Source organism: Oncorhynchus clarkii, chromosome 20, assembly GCF_045791955.1.
Source record: "Oncorhynchus clarkii lewisi isolate Uvic-CL-2024 chromosome 20, UVic_Ocla_1.0, whole genome shotgun sequence".
In the NCBI taxonomy this organism is placed as follows: domain Eukaryota; kingdom Metazoa; phylum Chordata; class Actinopteri; order Salmoniformes; family Salmonidae; genus Oncorhynchus; species Oncorhynchus clarkii.
In genome coordinates, this window is record NC_092166.1 from 20,003,314 (window position 1) to 20,013,995 (window position 10,682).

Consider the following 10,682-nt stretch of genomic DNA (forward strand, 5'->3'; position numbering starts at 1 on the left):
GGCCATAATTGTCATGGGACCTGAGCCAAGCCAAGATGTATTTTTGGGTGTGAGCCACTGGAAAGCAGTTATTGTCAGTGATGGCCAGCTGTTTGCTGACAGCCGTGACAGACTAATAGAGGAGTAAATAAAGGGTTTTCTGACACGTTTCCAGGATTTCTGTATATTTTCTTGGTCAATGTCAACATGACTCACATAGCAGAACAATAACTAATATGTTTGGCTGACAAAATCAAATGTACCATCGTGGCTGGCTGTATCACCGCCTAGTATGGCAATTTCTCCACCGGTGACCGCAAGGCCTTATAGTAGGTGGTGCGGACGGCCCAGCGCATCACTGGGGGCGAGCTCCCAGCCATCCAAGACATTCATGCCAGGTGTTGTCTGAGTAAGGCCTGAAAAACTGCTAAGGAATACAGCTACCCGAGCCATGGACTGTTCTCTCTGCTCCCGTCCAGCAGAGGGTATCGGAGCATCGGGTCGCAAACCAACAGGCTCTGAAAGCTCTTCTTTCCTCAGGCCGTAAGATTGTTGAATAGATAACTACCACTGCCCTCCATCTCTCCCACAGACTATCACAACTGACTACCTGCTCATCCTCAGGTCTCCAATACCATAGCCACACACACCTACATTGACACTCTTCACATTCACATATACACACCCACATACGCACACACTAAGGCACCTATGCTCGCACACTCACTGACACATCACACACACTCACACTCACTCATTACCATGCAAGTACCACATACACTGCCGCCATAGTTGATTGATTGATTGATTATAGTAATTCATATGACCATTCGATGTTCCTGTAATGTTTATTATGATTATTATTACTAAACTCAGCAAAAAAAGAAACGTCCCTTTTTCAGGACCCTGTCTTTCAAAGATAATTCGTAAAAATCCAAATAACTTCACAGATCTTCATTGTAAAGGGTTTAAACACTGTTTCCCATGCTTGTTCAATGAACCATAAACAATTAATGAACATGCACCTGTGGAACGGTCATTAAGACACTAACAGCTTAAGAACAGTAGGCAATTAAGGTCACAATTATTAAAACTTAGGACACTAAAGAGGCCTTTCTACTGACTCTGAAAAACACCAAAAGAAAGATGCCCAGGGTCCCTGCTCATCTGGGTGAATGTGCCTTAAGCTTGCTGCAAGGAGGCATGACTGCAGATGTGGCCAGGGCCAAAAATTGTCCATACTGTGAGATGCCTAAGACAGCGCTACAGGGAGACAGGATGGACAGCTGATCGCCCCCGCAGTGGCAGACCACGTGTAACAACACCTGCACAGGATCGGTACATCCGAACATCAGACCTGTGGGACAGGTACAGGATGGCAACAACAATTGCCCAAGTTACACCAGGAACGCACAATCCCTCCATCAGTGCTCAGACTGTCTGCAATAGGCTGAGAGAGGCTGGACTGAGGGCTTGTGCGTTCCTGACAGGAATGTCAGGGTTCTGCCATGGCCAGTGTAGAGCCCGGATCTCAATCCCATTGAGCACGTCTGGGATCTGTTGGATCGAAGGTTGAGGGCTAGGGCCATTCCCCCTAGAAATGTTCGGAATTTGCATGTGCCTTGGTGGAAGAGTGGGGTAACATCTCACAGCAAGAACTGGGAAATCTGGTCCAGTCCATGAGGAGGAGATGCACTGCAGTACTTAATGCAGCTGGTGGCCACACCAGATACTGACTGTTACTTTTGACTGTTACTGACTGTTACTTTTACTTATTTTAATCCCCCCTTTGTTCAGGGACACAGTATTCAATTTCTGTTAGTCACATGTCTGTGGAACTTGTTCAGTTTATGTCTCAGTTGTTGAATCTTGTTATGTGTACAAATATTTACACATGTTAAGTTTGCTGAAAATAAACGCAGTTGACAGTGAGAGGATGTTTCCTTTTTTTGCTGAGTTTATTTGTATTTGTCCTGCTACCAGCCACTTTAACCCATTTACATGTGTGTTCCTTCCTAAATCCCTGCAGTACCCCTGCACACTGTAATAATGGTGACGTCACTGCACTGACTGACCTTGATTCTTTTTTTATTTTCTTGTGTTTCACATGTTTTATTTCTTATCTAAATTACTACCTTTATTGTACATTGTTGGAAAACCGCTCGCAAGTTAAGCATGTCACTGTACGTTTTTATTTCACTGTACTGTTTTACACCTGCTGTATCCTGTGCATGTGACAATAAAACTTGAAACATTAAATAACTGTGTGCAGAAGCTGGATGTTGAAATACGAAAATCTAGGTATTTTTCCATCCCAGACACATGATTCTAGGATAGGACCGAAAATAATACAAAATGTCACAATTATTTACAATTGTTTGAATACCATATTAAATAAACAGCACATTGATTTTCAGAACATCTAGGCCTTGAGAGAAATGCAAACCAAACAACAACGTTGATTATAGCGATGTGTGAATCATCTTTCTTGGCATAACCCATGCCAGCTAGGGGGCCTATCTGTCTGTGTATGTAGGAAGAGGAGGAACAGCTTGGGTGTACGGAGGAGTGAGGCTCCTGAGGGGAATGGTTGTACACTCCTAATGGTTACACTCCTGCACTGAGATAAGGACTCGTAATAAGTGTGTGTGTGTGGGTGTGCGTGTGCTGGTGTGTGTGTGTGTGTGTGTGTGTGTGTGTGTGTGTGTGTGTGTGTGTGTGTGTGTGTGTGTGTGTGTGTGCGCGCCTACCACCATCTGGCTCTGTGCATGTGGTCCGACTGGAGGCCAGAGCCCAATCTGTACCATCATGACTCTCCAGAGATACCAGCCGCCATGCAATCACGTTGACAGATGGCTAGGCTGCTGCTCGTGGCCCCACCAAGAAGACCAAATTCACCTTCATTAAACTCTGATTGGAATCACGGGCACCAGGCCCCATCAAAAGACAACTCGGTTTTCTTTCTTGTAGAAGGAATTGTTGGTGCAATGTGTGATCAACATAGCACTGAGTGAAATGTTTTAATTCTTTAGAGTCTAAGACATTGGGGGAATGAGGGTGTTAAGCTGACATATGGAATTGTTTTAAGATGGTCATACTATGGATCATTTAGCTATTTGATTTAGAATTTTATGTAACGGCACTCGTCGTGGGAAGGAAGAGTGGACCAAAGCGCAGTGTGGAAAGTGTTAATGATATTTATTTTCAAGAAACACTCAAACAAAAATAACAAAAATAACAAATCCCCCCCCCCATCATGGTTTGGGCCTGCTTTTCTTCAGCAGGGACAGGGAAGATGGTTAAAATTGATGGGAAGATGGATGGAGCCAAATACAGGACCATTCTGGAAGAAAATCTGATGGAGTCTGCAAAAGACCTGAGACTGGGACGGAGATTTGTCTTCTAACAAGACAATGATCCAAAACATAAAGCAAAATCTACAATGGAATGGTTCAAAAATAAGCATATCCAGGTGTTAGAATGGCCAAGTCAAAGTCCAGACCTGAATCCAATCGAGAATCTGTGGAAAGAACTGAAAACTGCTGTTCACAAATGCTCTCCATCCAACCTCACTGAGCTCGAGCTGTTTTGCAAGGAGGAATGGGAAAAAAATTTCAGTCTCTCAATGTGCAAAACTGATAGAGACATACCCCAAGCGACTTACAGCTGTAATCGCAGCAAAAGGTGGCAGCGATTACAGCCTCGAGTCTTCTTGGGTATGACACTACAAGCTTGGCACACCTATATTTGGGGTGTTTCTCCCATTCTTCTCTACAGATCCTCTCAAGCACTGTCAGATTGGATGGGGAGCATCGCTGCACAGCTACTTTCAGGAATCTTCAGAGATTTTCAACCGGGTTCAAGTCCGGGTTCTGGCTGGGCCACTCAAGAACATTTAGAGACTTGTCCTGAAGCCACTCCTGCGGTGTCTTGGCTGTGTGCTTAGGGTCGTTGTCCTGATGGAAAGTGAACCTTCGCCCCAAGTCTGAGGTCCTGAGCACTCTGGAGTAGGTTTTCATCAAGGATCTCTCTGTACATTGCTCCACTCATCTTTGCCTCGATCCTGACAAGTCTCCCAGTCCCTGCCGCTGAAAAACATCCCCACAGCATGATGCTGCCACCAGCATGCTTCACCGTAGGGATGGTGCCAGGTTTCCTCCAGAAGTGAGACTTGGCATTCAGGCCAAAGAGTTTGATCTTGGTTTCATCAGACCAGAGAATCTTGTTTGTCATAGTCTGAGAGTCTTTAGGTGCTTTTTGGCAAACTCCAAGTTGGCAGTGATGTGCCTTTTACTGAGGAGTGGCTTCCGTCTGGCTGCTCTACCATAAAGGCCTGATTGGTGGAGTGCTGCAGAGATGGTTGTCCTTCTGGAATGTTCTCCCATCGCCACAGAGGAACTCTGGAGCTCTGTCAGAGTGACCATCGGGTTCTTGGTCATCTCCGTGACCAAGGCCCTTCTCCCCCGATTGCTCAGTTTGGCCGGACAGCCAGCTCTAGGAAGAGTCTAGGGGGTTCCAAACTTCTTCCATTTAAGAATGTTGGAGCTTCTGTGTTCATGGGAACCTTCCATGATGCAGAAATGTTTTGGTACCCTTCCCTAGATCTGTGCCTTGACACAATCCTGTCTCGGAGCTCTACGGACATTTCCTTCGACCTCATGGCTTGCTTTTTGCTCTCACATGCACTGTCAACTGTGGGAATTATACAGACAGGTGTGTGCGTTTCCAAATCATGTCCAATCCATTTAATTTACAACAGGTGGACTCCAATCAAGTTGTAGAAACATCTCAAGGATGATCAATAGAAACAGGATGCACCTGAGCTCAATTTCGAGTCTCATTGCCAAAGGTCTGAATACATATGTAGATAACATATTTCTGTTTTCTATTTCTAAAAACCTGTTTTTGCTTTGTGGGGTATTCCATGTTGATTGCTGAGGATTTTTAAAAAAAATCAATTTTAGAAAAAGGCTGTAACGTAACAAAATGTGGAAAAAGTCAAGGGGTCTGAATAACTTTCCAAAAGCACTGTATGTACAAACATTGGTAGGTACCCAAGGTAATACTAAATAAGCAATGGTATCCCCTCTGAATCTTGGTATACTTTTGAAGTAGATCATTAGATGCCAGGAGCCTCATGTGATTCTAGACACTTTTACTGTGATTGTGTGAATTTGGCTGGAGAACAGGTCTTTCAAGCCACTCCCAGTGAACAACACATAGGGGGATAAAAGGACAGAATGTACCAAACAAAAGATGTGACATGTTCTGAAATCTATGGTCATCTTTGGAAACTACCATTTTTACTTTCATTTTACCACCATCTCACTAACAGCATGAACAGTGTTTGATTTGTATATATAAAGTACCAGTAAAAAAGTTTGGACACAGCTACTCATTCAAGGGTTTTTCTTTATTTTTACTATATTTTACATTGTAGAATAATAGTGAAGACATCAAAACTATGAAATAACACATGGAATTATGTAGTAACCAAAAAAGTGTTAAACAAATCAAAATATATTTTTTATTTCAGATTCTTCAAAGTAGGCACCCTTTGCCTTGATGACAGCTTTGCAGACTCTTGGCATTCTCTCAACCAGTTTCATGAGGTAATCACCCGGAATGCATTTTAATTAACAGGTGTGCCTTGTTAAAGTTAATTTGTGGAATTGATTTCCTTAATGCGTTTGAGCCAATCAGTTGTGTTGTGACAAGATAGGGGTCCATATTATGGCAAGAAAAGCTCAAATAAGCAAAGAGAAACGACAGGTAGCCTAGTGGTTAGAGCGTTGGACTAGTAACCGAAAGGTTGCAAGATCGAATCCCTGAGCCGACAAGGTAAAATTCTGTTGTTCGGCCGTCATTGAAAATAAGAATTTGATCTTAACTGACTTGCCTAGTTAAATAAAAAAATAAAAAAATAAAAATGAAGGTCAGTCAATATGGAAAATTGAAAGAACTTTGTTGAACTTGAAGATTCTTCAAGTGCAGTCGTAAAAATCCATCAAGCTTATAAAATTGGCTCTCATGAGGACCCCCACAGGAAAGGAAGACCCAGAGTTACCTCTGCTGCAGAGGATAAGTTCATTAGAGTTACCAGCCTCAGAAATTGCAGCCCAAATAAGAGACACATGTCAACATCAACTCTTCAGAAGAGACTGTAAGAGACACATGTCAACATCAACTCTTCAGAAGAGACTGTGTGAATCAGGCCTCCATAGTCAAATTGATGCAAAGAAAGCACTACTAAAGGACACCAATAATAAGTAATAAATAATAAATATTGGCTTGGGCCAATCTAATCTGGTGGAAATCTGTCATTTTGTCTGATGAGTCCAAATTTCAGATTTTTGGTTCCAACCAGTGTCTTTGTAAGATGCCGAGTAGGTGAACAGATGATCTCTGCATGTGTAGTACCCACCATGAAGCATGGAGGAGGAGGTGTGATGGAGGTTGGAGTTTGTGGGGGGTGCTTTGCTGGTGATACTGTCTGTGATTGATTTAGAAGTCAAGGAACAATTAACCAGCAAGGCTATGACAGCATTCTGCAGCGATACACCATCCCATCTGGTTTGCGCTTAGTGGGACTATCATTTGTTTTTCAACAGGACAATGACCCAACACACCTCCAGGCTCTGAAAGGACTATTTGTCCAAGGAGAGTGATGGAGTGCTGCATCAGATGACCTGGCCTCCACAATCACCCGACCTCAACCCAATTGAGATGGTTTGGGATGAGTTGGACCGCAGAGTAAAGGAAAAGCAGCCAACAAGTGCTCCGCATATGTGGGAACTCCTTCAAGACTGTTGGAAAAGATGCAGTGCCTTAGACCGCTGCTCCACTCAGGAGGCCTTTCTCAATTTCTTTCAACCAATCACCAGTCATTATTTCAGTGCAGTACATGTTGAGTGTTCTTAATGATATCAACCCAGAGCATATCGGACTGCTTTTTCTCTACCACATCTCCGGATTCCTACCGCAAGCTCTGAACCTTTACACCGGATCATTGCAGCTAGCTAGCTGCAATCCGAGATGCTACTCCTGGCTAACGTCTCTGTCCCGAAGCAAGCACCAGTTAGCCTTGAGCTAGGCCCATCTCCCGGCTAGCCGAAGAGGTCCACCAGCCAAGTCTTGGGCTACAATACCTCTTTTGCCATTTGGCCTGGAGCCTTTACTGCCGACACGGAGCCATACCGAACCCAAACGACTGGTCTGCCGACGTAATCATCCGAAGTGGTTTCAACAGGCTCTTCCGTTGCGATGTCGCCGGCGGCCCATCTGCTAGCCCCGGACTGCTAGCTGTCTGAATTGCCGTGTCGCCATGTCTCCTTGACTCATCTTTTGCTACTAATTGGACCCTATGATAACTCGGCCTCTCCCTAATGTCAATATGCCTTGTCTATTGCTGTTTTGGTTAATGAATATTGTCTTATTTCACTGTAGAGCCCCCATCCCTGCCCAATATGCCTTAGATAGCCCTTTTGTTCCACCCCCCCACACATGCGGTGACCTCACCTGGCTTAATTGGTGAGTCTAGAGACAAAACCTCTCTCATCGTCACTCAATGCCTAGGTTTACCTCCACTGTACTCACATCATACCATACCTTTGAATATACAGTTGAAGTCGGAAGTTACATACACCTTAGCCAAATGACATTTAATCCTAGTAAAATTCTCTGTCTTAGGTCAGTTAGGATCACCACTTTACTTTAAGAATGTGAAATGTCAGAATAATAGTAGAGAGAATTATTTGTTTCAGCTTTTATTTATTTCGTCACATTCCCAGTGGGTCAGAAGTTTACAAACACTCAATTTGTAATTGGTAGCATTGCCTTTAAATTGTTTAACTTTGGTCAAACGTTTTGGGTAGCCTTCCACAAGCTTCCCACAATAAGTTGTGTGAATTTTGGCCCATTCCTCCTGACAGAGCTGGTGTAACTGAGTCAGGTTTGTAGGCCTCCTTGCTCGCACACGCTTTTTCAGTTCCGCCCACAAATGTTCTATAGGATTGAGGTCAGAGTTTTGTGATGGCCACTCCAATACCTTGACTTTGTTGTCCTTTAAGCCATTTTGCCACAACTTTGGAAGTATGCTTGGGGCCATTGTCCATTTGCAAAACTCATTTGATACCAAGCTTTAACTATGTCTTGAGATGTTGCTTCAAAATATCCACATCATTTTCCTACCTCATGATGCTATCTATTTTGTGAAGTGCACCCGTCCCTCCTGCAGCAAAGCACCCCCACAACACGATGCTGCCACCCCCGTGCTTCAAGGTTGGGATGGTATTCTTCGGCTTGCAAGCCTCCCCCTTTTTACTCCAAACATAATGATGGTCATTATGGCCAAACAGTTCTCTTTTTGTTTCATCAGACCAGAGTACATTTCTCCGAAAAGTACAATCTTTGTCCTCATGTGCAGTTGCAAACCGTAGTCTGGCCTTTTTTATGGCAGTTTTGGAGCAGTGGCTTCTTCCTTGCTGAGCGGACTTTCAGGTTATGTCGATATAGGACATGTTTTACTATGGAAAAATATACTTTTTTCCTCCAGCATCTTTACAAGGTCCTTTGCTGTTGTTCCGGGATTGATTTGCACTTTTCGCACCAAAATATGTTCATCTCAAGGAGACAGAACGCTTCTCCTTCCTGAGCGGGTTGACGGCTGCGTGGTCCCATGGTGTTTATACTTGCGTACTATTGTTTGTACAGATGAACGTGGTACATTCAGGAGTTTGGAAATTCCCCCCAAGGATGAACTAGACTTGTGGAGGTCTACAATTGTTATTCTGATGTCTTGGCAGATTTATTTTGCAGAAGCTTCTAAAGCAGAAGCTTCTAAAGCCATGACATCATTTTCTGGAATTTTCCAAGCTGTTTAAAGGCACAGTCAACTTCTGACCCACTGGAAATGTGATACAGTGAATTATAAGTGAAATAATCTGTCTGTAAACAATTAAAAAATTACTTGTGTCATGCACAAAGTAGATGTCCTAACCGACTTGCCAAAACTATAGTTTGTTAACAAGAAATTTGTGGAGTGGTTGAAAAACTAGTTTTAATGACTCCAACCTAAATGTATGTAAACTTCCGACTTCAACTCTGCATTGTGCCCTGAATCTATTCTTCCTCGCCCAGAAATCTGCTCATTTTACTCTCTGTTCCGAACGAAATAGACGACCAGTTCTTATAGCCTTTAGCCGTACCCTTATCCTTCTCCTCCTCTGTTCCTCTGGTGATGTAGAGGTTAACCCAGGCCCTGCAGCCCCCAGCACCACTCCCATTCCCAAGGCACTCTCATTTGTTGACTTATGTAACTGTAAAAGCCTTGGTTTCATACAAGTTAACATTAGAAGCCTTCTCCCTAAGTTTGTTTTATTCACTGCTTTAGCAGACTCCACCAACCCTGATGTCCTAGCCGTGTCTGAATCTTGGCTTAGGAAGGCCACCAAAAATCCTGAAATTTCCCATCCCCAACTACAACATTTTCCGACAAGATAGAACTGCCAAGGGGGGCGGAGTTGCAATCTACTGCAGAGAGGGCCTGCAGAGTTCTGTCTTACTATCTAGGTCTGTGCCCAAACAATTCGAGCTTCTACTTTTAAAAATCCACCTTTTGAGAAACAAGTCTCTCACCGTTGCCGCTTGTTATAGACCCCCATCAGCCCCCAGGTGTGCCCTGGACACCATATGTGAATTGATTGCCCCCCATCTATCTTCAGAGTTCGTACTGTTAGGTGATCTAAACTGGGATATGCTTAACACTCCGGCCGTCCTACAATCTAAACTAAATGCCCTCAATCTCACACAAATTATCAAGGAAACTACCAGGTACAACCCTAAATCGGTAACCATGGGCACCCTCTTAGATATCATCCTGACGAACTTGACCTGTAAATACACCTCTGCTGTCTTCAACCAGGGTCTCAGCAATCACTGCCTAATTGCCTGCGTCCATAATGGGTCCGCGTTCAAACGACCACCCCTCATCACTGTCAAACGCTCCCTAAAACACTTCAGCGAGCAGGCCTTTCTAATCGACCTGGCCCTTGAAGGATATTGACCTCATCCCATCAGTAGAGGATCCCTGGTTGCTCTTTAAAAGTGCTTTCCTCACCATCTTAAATAAGCATGCCCCTTTCAAAAAATGTAGAACTAAGAACAGACAGAGCCCTTGGTTCACCCCAGACTTGACTGCCCTTGAACAGCACAAAAACATCCTGTGGCGTGCTGCACTAGCATCATATAGCCCCCGCAATATGCAACTTTTCAGGGAAGTCAGGAACCAATATACACAGTCAGTTAGGAAAGCTAAGGCTAGCTTTTTCAAACAGAAATCTGCATCCTGTAGCACTAATTCCAAAAGGTTTTGTGACACTGTAAAGTCCATGGAGAATAAGAGCACCTCCTCCCAGCTGCCCACTGCACTGAGGCTAGGAAACATTGTCACCACCGATAAATCTATGATAATCAATCATTTCAATAAGCATTTATCTATGGCTGGCCATGCTTTCCACCTGGCTACCCCTACCCTGGCCAACAGCTCTGCACCCCCTGCAGCAACTTGCCCAACTCTAGATCACTTTTATACCACACACAGAGATGTATACAAAGCTCTCCCTCGCCCTCTATTTGGAAAATCTGACCATAACTCTATCCTCCTGAAACCTGCTTACAAGCAAAAACTCGAACAGGAAGTACCA